This window comes from Cryptomeria japonica, chromosome 8, assembly GCF_030272615.1.
Source record: "Cryptomeria japonica chromosome 8, Sugi_1.0, whole genome shotgun sequence".
Classification (NCBI taxonomy): domain Eukaryota; kingdom Viridiplantae; phylum Streptophyta; class Pinopsida; order Cupressales; family Cupressaceae; genus Cryptomeria; species Cryptomeria japonica.
This window is the reverse complement of record NC_081412.1, coordinates 104,773,086-104,780,289: the sequence shown is the minus strand read 5'-3', so window position 1 is coordinate 104,780,289 and position 7,204 is coordinate 104,773,086.

Genomic DNA, 7,204 nt, shown 5'->3' with positions numbered 1-7,204 from the left:
TCATCGCCTTGGAATCACTCTGCTCTGCTCTTTCAAAAACTTGGTAAGTGTAAATGACTGCGAAAATGCTTTTAAGTACACAAAATACCTTATTGAGCTTCGTGCAGGTTAGGTCAAAAATATTAAATGCACTCGGTTCACTTTTAACTGATTTACTCTCCTTTTTTGTACCAAGTAACCAAATTTCCTTCATTTACTGACTTGACAGGCTTCTTGTATTCACCGACTTGACAGGTTTCCTGTAAAGTACTTTTTGATAGAATTTCAAACTTACTAATGCATCTTAACTATGCAGATTTTGAATTTAGTACATAATAGAATAGGAACTGTTATGATTTTAACCTTCAGAGAATGCAGTCCCTTCATACCTTTACTGATTAATTTGGAATAGGTGCACCTAACCCGGTAGGTAAGGTGCTTTCTTCATTTGACACAATTTCCTCCTTTTTCCAAATCATCTTTAATTTCTCTTTTATTTCTTTAGTGTCTCTTCTAGGTTGATCTCTGCAATCTCCAGCTAAATGTCCAACTTTGTGACAATGAAAACATGCCATACTAGGATTTCTCCATGATCTTCGATTGTTCATTCCAAACCTTACAAAATAGTTGGCACTTATATGTCCATATCTTCCACAACATTCACACCATATCCTTGTGTTGTAATCCCATTGTACTGCTACATATTGTCTGTAAGGATCTGTGTGAGTTCGGTAACCTCTAGTGTTTGCTCGATGTGCAGACCATATGTAGTTCTTTTGCTTAAGCTAACACTTCTCAATACTATGTCCATATCTATTGCAGTTTCTACAAAACCCTTTGTATTTTGCCTTCTGATAGTTGTTAATAGACTTTGTCCTACATTGGTTAAATGTGTGACCATATTTATTGCAATTGTAACAATAACCATTGGACTTAGTGATATTCAGTTGCTTACCTTTTCTGATTTGGCACATGTTGGCAGTATGACCTTGATTTCCACACTAGTAGAAAATAGGCTTCTTTCTTTTGATGTTATTCCTGTTTCCAGCTTGCTTTGATGATTCTCCTCTCTTGGTAGTATGAATTCCTTTCTCAGTAGAGTCTTTTCCTTTGTAACTGAGTCCTGAATCTTTGTTGGGTCTTCTTGTATTCAATTGCTCAGCCAACATCTTTGATGCTTCATAACTCTTCTTTAGTGTTTCTTTGGATTTCTTCTCTGTTTCAAGTTCATCGGTCAACCTTGATACTTCGAGTTTCAATGCTTGATTTTCATCATTCTTCAGAATTGCTTCGTGATGTGCATAACCTAGTTGATCTTTCATATTTTGTTGAATCCCAGTTAACCTTATGATTTCATCATTTTTATCAGATACTAAGACTTCAAGTTGTTATTTCTCTCTTTCTAGATCTCTTGCTTTATCCTTAATTATCCTTAATGCATCTAGATTTTTAGTCATTTGTATGCTGAAATGTTCATGTTCTCTTTTCATTTCTTTTAGTTGATCAGCCAATGCTTTGTTCTTTTCTTTCAATACCCCAATCTGTTGGTGTAAATAATTATTCATCTTGGATATTATTACACTTTACTTAAGTTTACTTAGGAAATGCATTTCATAGTAGTTTGGGTATGAGACACTTGGGTGTTTGTGCCACATTGGGATAGTGTGTGTAGGAGAAATTCCACCTTTTATGGTGTTCATCTTGTTGTTACACTCCACATTCAGTGGGTGATTTACCTCATGTGGACTATTATATTATTTCTCCTACCTACCCACACCTATTTCTTACCTACCCTTGTTTCTTATTGAGCCACATGTCATGTTTGTGTGCACACATATCCCTAGCCTTGCCTATATAAGCAAGCTCATCTACATTGTATGTAATTAATTATTGATCATTTTCTATTGATGAGAATACAGTTATTCTTATCCTATATTGTGTCTCTATTTTGTACATTTCATTGAGCTCTTGATCTTGGCAAAATCTCACATGGTATCAGAGCCATTGGGGCTTCATTGATTCATCTTGAAGAGGCATTATTGCGATGTCAAGAGACAGATCTAAGGAGCAACATCTTTTGGAGGCATCCTAGACCAGATCCGACCCCACCATTGCGTCCAGAAGGCCGTTTCCATGAATTTTGGTTATAAAGTCGACCTATTTTGGTGAGAAATTTTTTTTTGCTAATTTTGCTATTATTGTACGGATTTCCAAATTTTTTATTAATTTTCATCCAAAAAAAAATTGAAAAAAAAAAAAAAAAAAAAAATCAATTTTTGGGGGGTCCGTAGACCCCCCCCGTGACCCCCGTACCGTAGAGTATTTGATTGCAGGTTCTAGGGCCGTACACCACGTTGACCAACCTGCACTCTCGTCGACTCTCAGAAATCTCGCCCGTCAGCCACCTTTCGGCTGCCGCCACCACTGTAGACTTGCTGCTCCGACACCTCCTACCGGTATCCCCTCGGTCGTCGCTTCTGCAGGTTCACCTCTCCCCGCCGACCCCCCTCTGACACCGGCACCTCCTATCGGACTCCCTGCGCTTGCCGACCCTTATCGCTGCTCCGGCAAGCTCCTACTGTCAGCATACCATCCTGCTGGCAGACCTTTCTCGCCGGCCAGCATCTCACGTCAGCCCTCCGGCACGTCCCTGCAGGCCCCTCCCGGGCCCCGTAAAAAGCACCACGCATCCACCTTGGCAAGCCCCGCTGCCCCATCACCGCCAACTGTCACACCATGTCAGCACCATGACACATCCTGCCATTCACACCATGCAGGCCCTCCGTACACATAGTCACTGTGCCATGTCATCCGTACGGCCTGCATAGTCATCTGCCACATCGGCCTGTCCGTACAGTACGGACGCCCAGTCAGTAGAGAGGTGAAGTTTTTGTGACAGTCATATGGCCATCAAATTTAACATAGTGACTTGGTGACATCAGCACCACATCATCATTTTTCAAAAATTTTGCAGGCCCCTCTCATTGAGCTTTTTGATTTTGCAGTTCAACTTCAAATGGCCATAACTTGCTCATTTTTGCTCCTTTTTGGGTGCAATTTTTTTTTAAATGGGATATAATTTCGTGCTCTCCATAGTGGTGAAGACATTTTTTGATTTTGATGCACGGATTTTTCAGAAAATGCAGTTTTTGGTGACTGTACCTGAGTAATCCCAGTTTTTGCAACTTCAGAGGCTTCGTTTAGGGTCATACGGCCTCCTTTTCAGGTGCCGTTTTTTTTGAAAGTGCATATTTTTTTGTCTTCTTTCACATGATGCTATCAGATTGATGCCATTGTAAGTAGAAATTGTACTTTCAGATTTTGGCCATTTTTGGCTCTCTTGGTACTTGTATATTTGCTTGAATCTTAGTTAGATTCATTGCACTATTGATTGAAGTCTCTTGTATCTCATTTGAGAAGTTGTAAAATTTGCATCATAAGTCCACTTTTCCTTATTTTGCAAGTGGCTCATTGTAATCGCACTAAGTATAAAGTGCCAAAATCATCACTTTGGGGGGGGGGGGTACTTTGATTGATTGGATTTGGGGGGGTGTCTCTTGTGCTTTTGTGATCTTGTGTTCCTTCCTTTTTGCTGCTATGGATTCTTCTAAGTTTCCTCTCTTAACTCCTCGTAATTATGCTACTTGGAAAATTGATGCATGGAGTAAACTTATGGAAAAAGGACTCACTCATTACGTTGATGGAACTATTGTTGCTCCAACTGATCCTAAGGTTGATCCAGTTGGTCACTTAGATTGGCTCACTAAAAATATCATGGCAATTGGTACCTTAAGAAAGTATGTATCAAAGGATCTCATTTTTCATATTGAGAAGTGTACTCTAATCAAGGATGCTTGGCAAAAGTTTCAAGACTTGTATGGTCAAGTTGATGAGATTAGGGGATACCAAATTGATAGTGATCTCACCATGTTAGATCCCAAGAACTTTGATACTATACAAGATTATGTCACTAAGGCAAATGAGTTGAGGGCACAACTTAAAGATTGTGGCATTGATAAGAAGGATACTCAATTGATATTCAACTTGATAGGCAAGCTTCCACAAGAATATGTAGCATTTGTTTCTAGTTTCCAAACCCATAGGATGACAATGGGTTCAAGCTACACAATGCCTACATTTGATGCTTTCAATCAAATGTTGATGATGGAACAAACTAAGTTGATAAGCATGGGCATTCTTAAGGCTTCTAAGTCTCAAGCATTAGTGGTAAATCAAGGGAACAAAGGAAATCAAGGAAAGGACAACTCAAACAAGAAGAAATGGCAATCAAAGCCTAAAGAAAAAGCACCATCTTCTCCACAACAAGGAGATTCATCCTCTTCCAAGAGAGATAATTCACCAAAGAGGGAGAGACCTACTTGTGCTTATTGTAAAAAGATTGGTCATGAGGAGCATCATTGCCATTCTAAGAAGATTGATGAGCTCACACATATCATCAAAAAGCATAACATTGATTTACCTAAAGTCTACAAGAAGGATGATACATCAACTTCCACTTCCTCACATTCAAAAGGAAAAGGGCAAGCATTCATGGCTTCTACAAGTGGAAAGACTCACTCTTTTGGAACAAGAAAAGGAAAAGCTCTATGTGCTACTATTAGTCATAATTCAGAGAAATGGCTTCTAGATTCAGGGGCTTCTCATCATATGGCATCTTCGCAGTATATGTTCTCTACATTTGAGCCTTGCACCATGCCACAGATTTTGATGGGCAATCATACATACATGGATGTGATTGGGAAAGGATCTATTGACATTGGGGATAACTCCTTCAATGATGTGTTGTGTGTACCCCACTTGACAAATAATCTCCTTTCTATCTATCAAATCACACATGACACAACTAAGAGGGTTGTGGAGTTCACACCTGACTCAGTTTTCATTAGAGACTTGGAGACTCAAGCTATCATTGCGACTGGGGTGGTTGATCATGCATCTTGGTTATACTCCTTTTCAGATTTTGTTGATGATGATGATTTCACATTTGATGATTCTACACATGATGATCACACTTCTTGTGATAGTTCAGATTTTGAGGAGAACTTTGGGCACTTGAACATGGGGATTCTCACATGTGAACCCATTTTTGAGTCTTGTATTTCATCTCCTCATATTGATATCACATCACCTATTGCACCTGATGATGCAGATAGTGCGACAGTTTTGCCTTCATGTGATTCAGTGCAGCAGGATATTCATTGTCTTCCAGCTTTAGATTCATGGGATGATTACTTGACAGACATTGTAGGTTTATTTATGGAATCCTACATTGTAGATTTGGGAGACATCATTGATGACATTCATCTTCTCTTTGATGAAGGTGATCCTTCTTCAATTGTTGCGAGGGAACACTCTGACCCTCTTGTTCATTCTCTACATGATCATTCTTTCAAGGTTGACATGATTGTGGATACTTATGTATAGTAGTTGGAGGAGGTCTCTTTATGTTTTGAGGAGACATGTGAGTCTTTGGGACATGTTCTACATCCATCTCCACTAGATCTTGGAGTGCCTTTTTTAGTAGTGTGGCACAGTTTACCACCTTTGGAGGGGGTATCTTTCAGCATCGACATGGGGACACTTGAGAAGTTTTCAGATATTCCTTTCATCATGAGTTTTCTTCATACATCTTCCCTTCATGATTGGGGAGACTTCATGGATACACCTTTGGTTTTGTTTCTTCCTAAGGGGAGGAATGTTGTTTGACATTCGTGGAGTAGTTTCTTCATACATCGAGCTTCTATCATTGGTGTAGACTCCACATTGAGGGGGGGCTTTCTAGCTTCTCTTCTTCTCTCATATGGGGGGGACTTTTTCCTCACATGGGGTTTTGTCCTTCACATTCTTCTGTGAGAGTTCTCTTGTATGTTTTTCATCTCTCTTTTGGGGGAGGGTTTTTTCCCATTGGGTTTTTCTCTGTTTCCCCACTTTGTGAGAGATTTCATTCCATTGGTTTGCATGCATTTGCATTTGTACATGGGTACCTAACATGGCCTCGTAGCCGGGACCCATCTTGCATTGCTTAGTTGCATTGTAGACTTAAGTGCATTCCCCTAAGTTGCACTTAAGGGGGGGTGTTGGTGTAAATAATTATTCATCTTGGATATTATTACACTTTACTTAAGTTTACTTAGGAAATGCATTTCATAGTAGTTTGGGTATGAGACACTTGGGTGTTTGTGCCACATTGGGATAGTGTGTGTAGGAGAAATTCCACCTTTTATGGTGTTGATCTTGTTGTTACACTCCACATTCAGTGGGTGATCCACCTCATGTGGACTATTATATTATTTCTCTTACCTACCCACACCTATTTCTTACCTACCCTTGTTTCTTATTGAGCCACATGTCATGTTTGTGTGCTCACATATCCCTAGCCTTGCCTGTATAAGCAAGCTCATCTACATTGTATGTAATTAATTATTGATCATTTTCTATTGATGAGAATACAGTTTATTCTTGTCCTATATTGTGTCTCTATTTTGTACATTTCATTGAGCTCTTGATCTTGGGAAAATCTCACACAATCATTTCTTCAATCTCTTCAAATATACTGTTCTTAGACGATGTCTCAATTTGTTCCACTAACTCTTGAGAATCCTGCAAGTCATCAGATAATGTTCTTACTTTAAGAGATTTTTGCATTTGCCTTTGCATGTCTGCAATCACTTGATTAGCATGATCTAGCTCTTCTTCCAGATACACAATCCGCTGAGATTGTTTGTAGCCTTCCATTGATAAGATCTTTCTCTTCAGGTAGTTAAACCCTTTTCCAAGATTCAAGCTCTGATACCAATTGTTAGGCCCAATATGGAAAGCTAATGTACTGAGAGGGGAGGGGTGAATCAGTATTGCAAAACTTTTCTTGAATAATAACTTTACTATAATGCATAAACAGAATAGTGCAGTAACATAAAATAAAGTTAAAGCAAATAGATAACAATCATACATGATTCACTCCATAACACATATATTTTGGTTACGCAGAAACTCTTGTTTAGAGAGAAAAACTGCGGTGGGGATGGCACCCACAACTTCACTACTGCAATAATAAAGAGTGTTTGATTAGAGCTACATTTTAGCTATTTCTGATAGCTTACCCTATTAGGAGTAACAAGATCTGTTAGATCTACCTTGCTAAAGGGTTTTACAACATTTATTCTGAATGCTGCACCTGGTTAGAGGCTTTACAATTTATAGACTT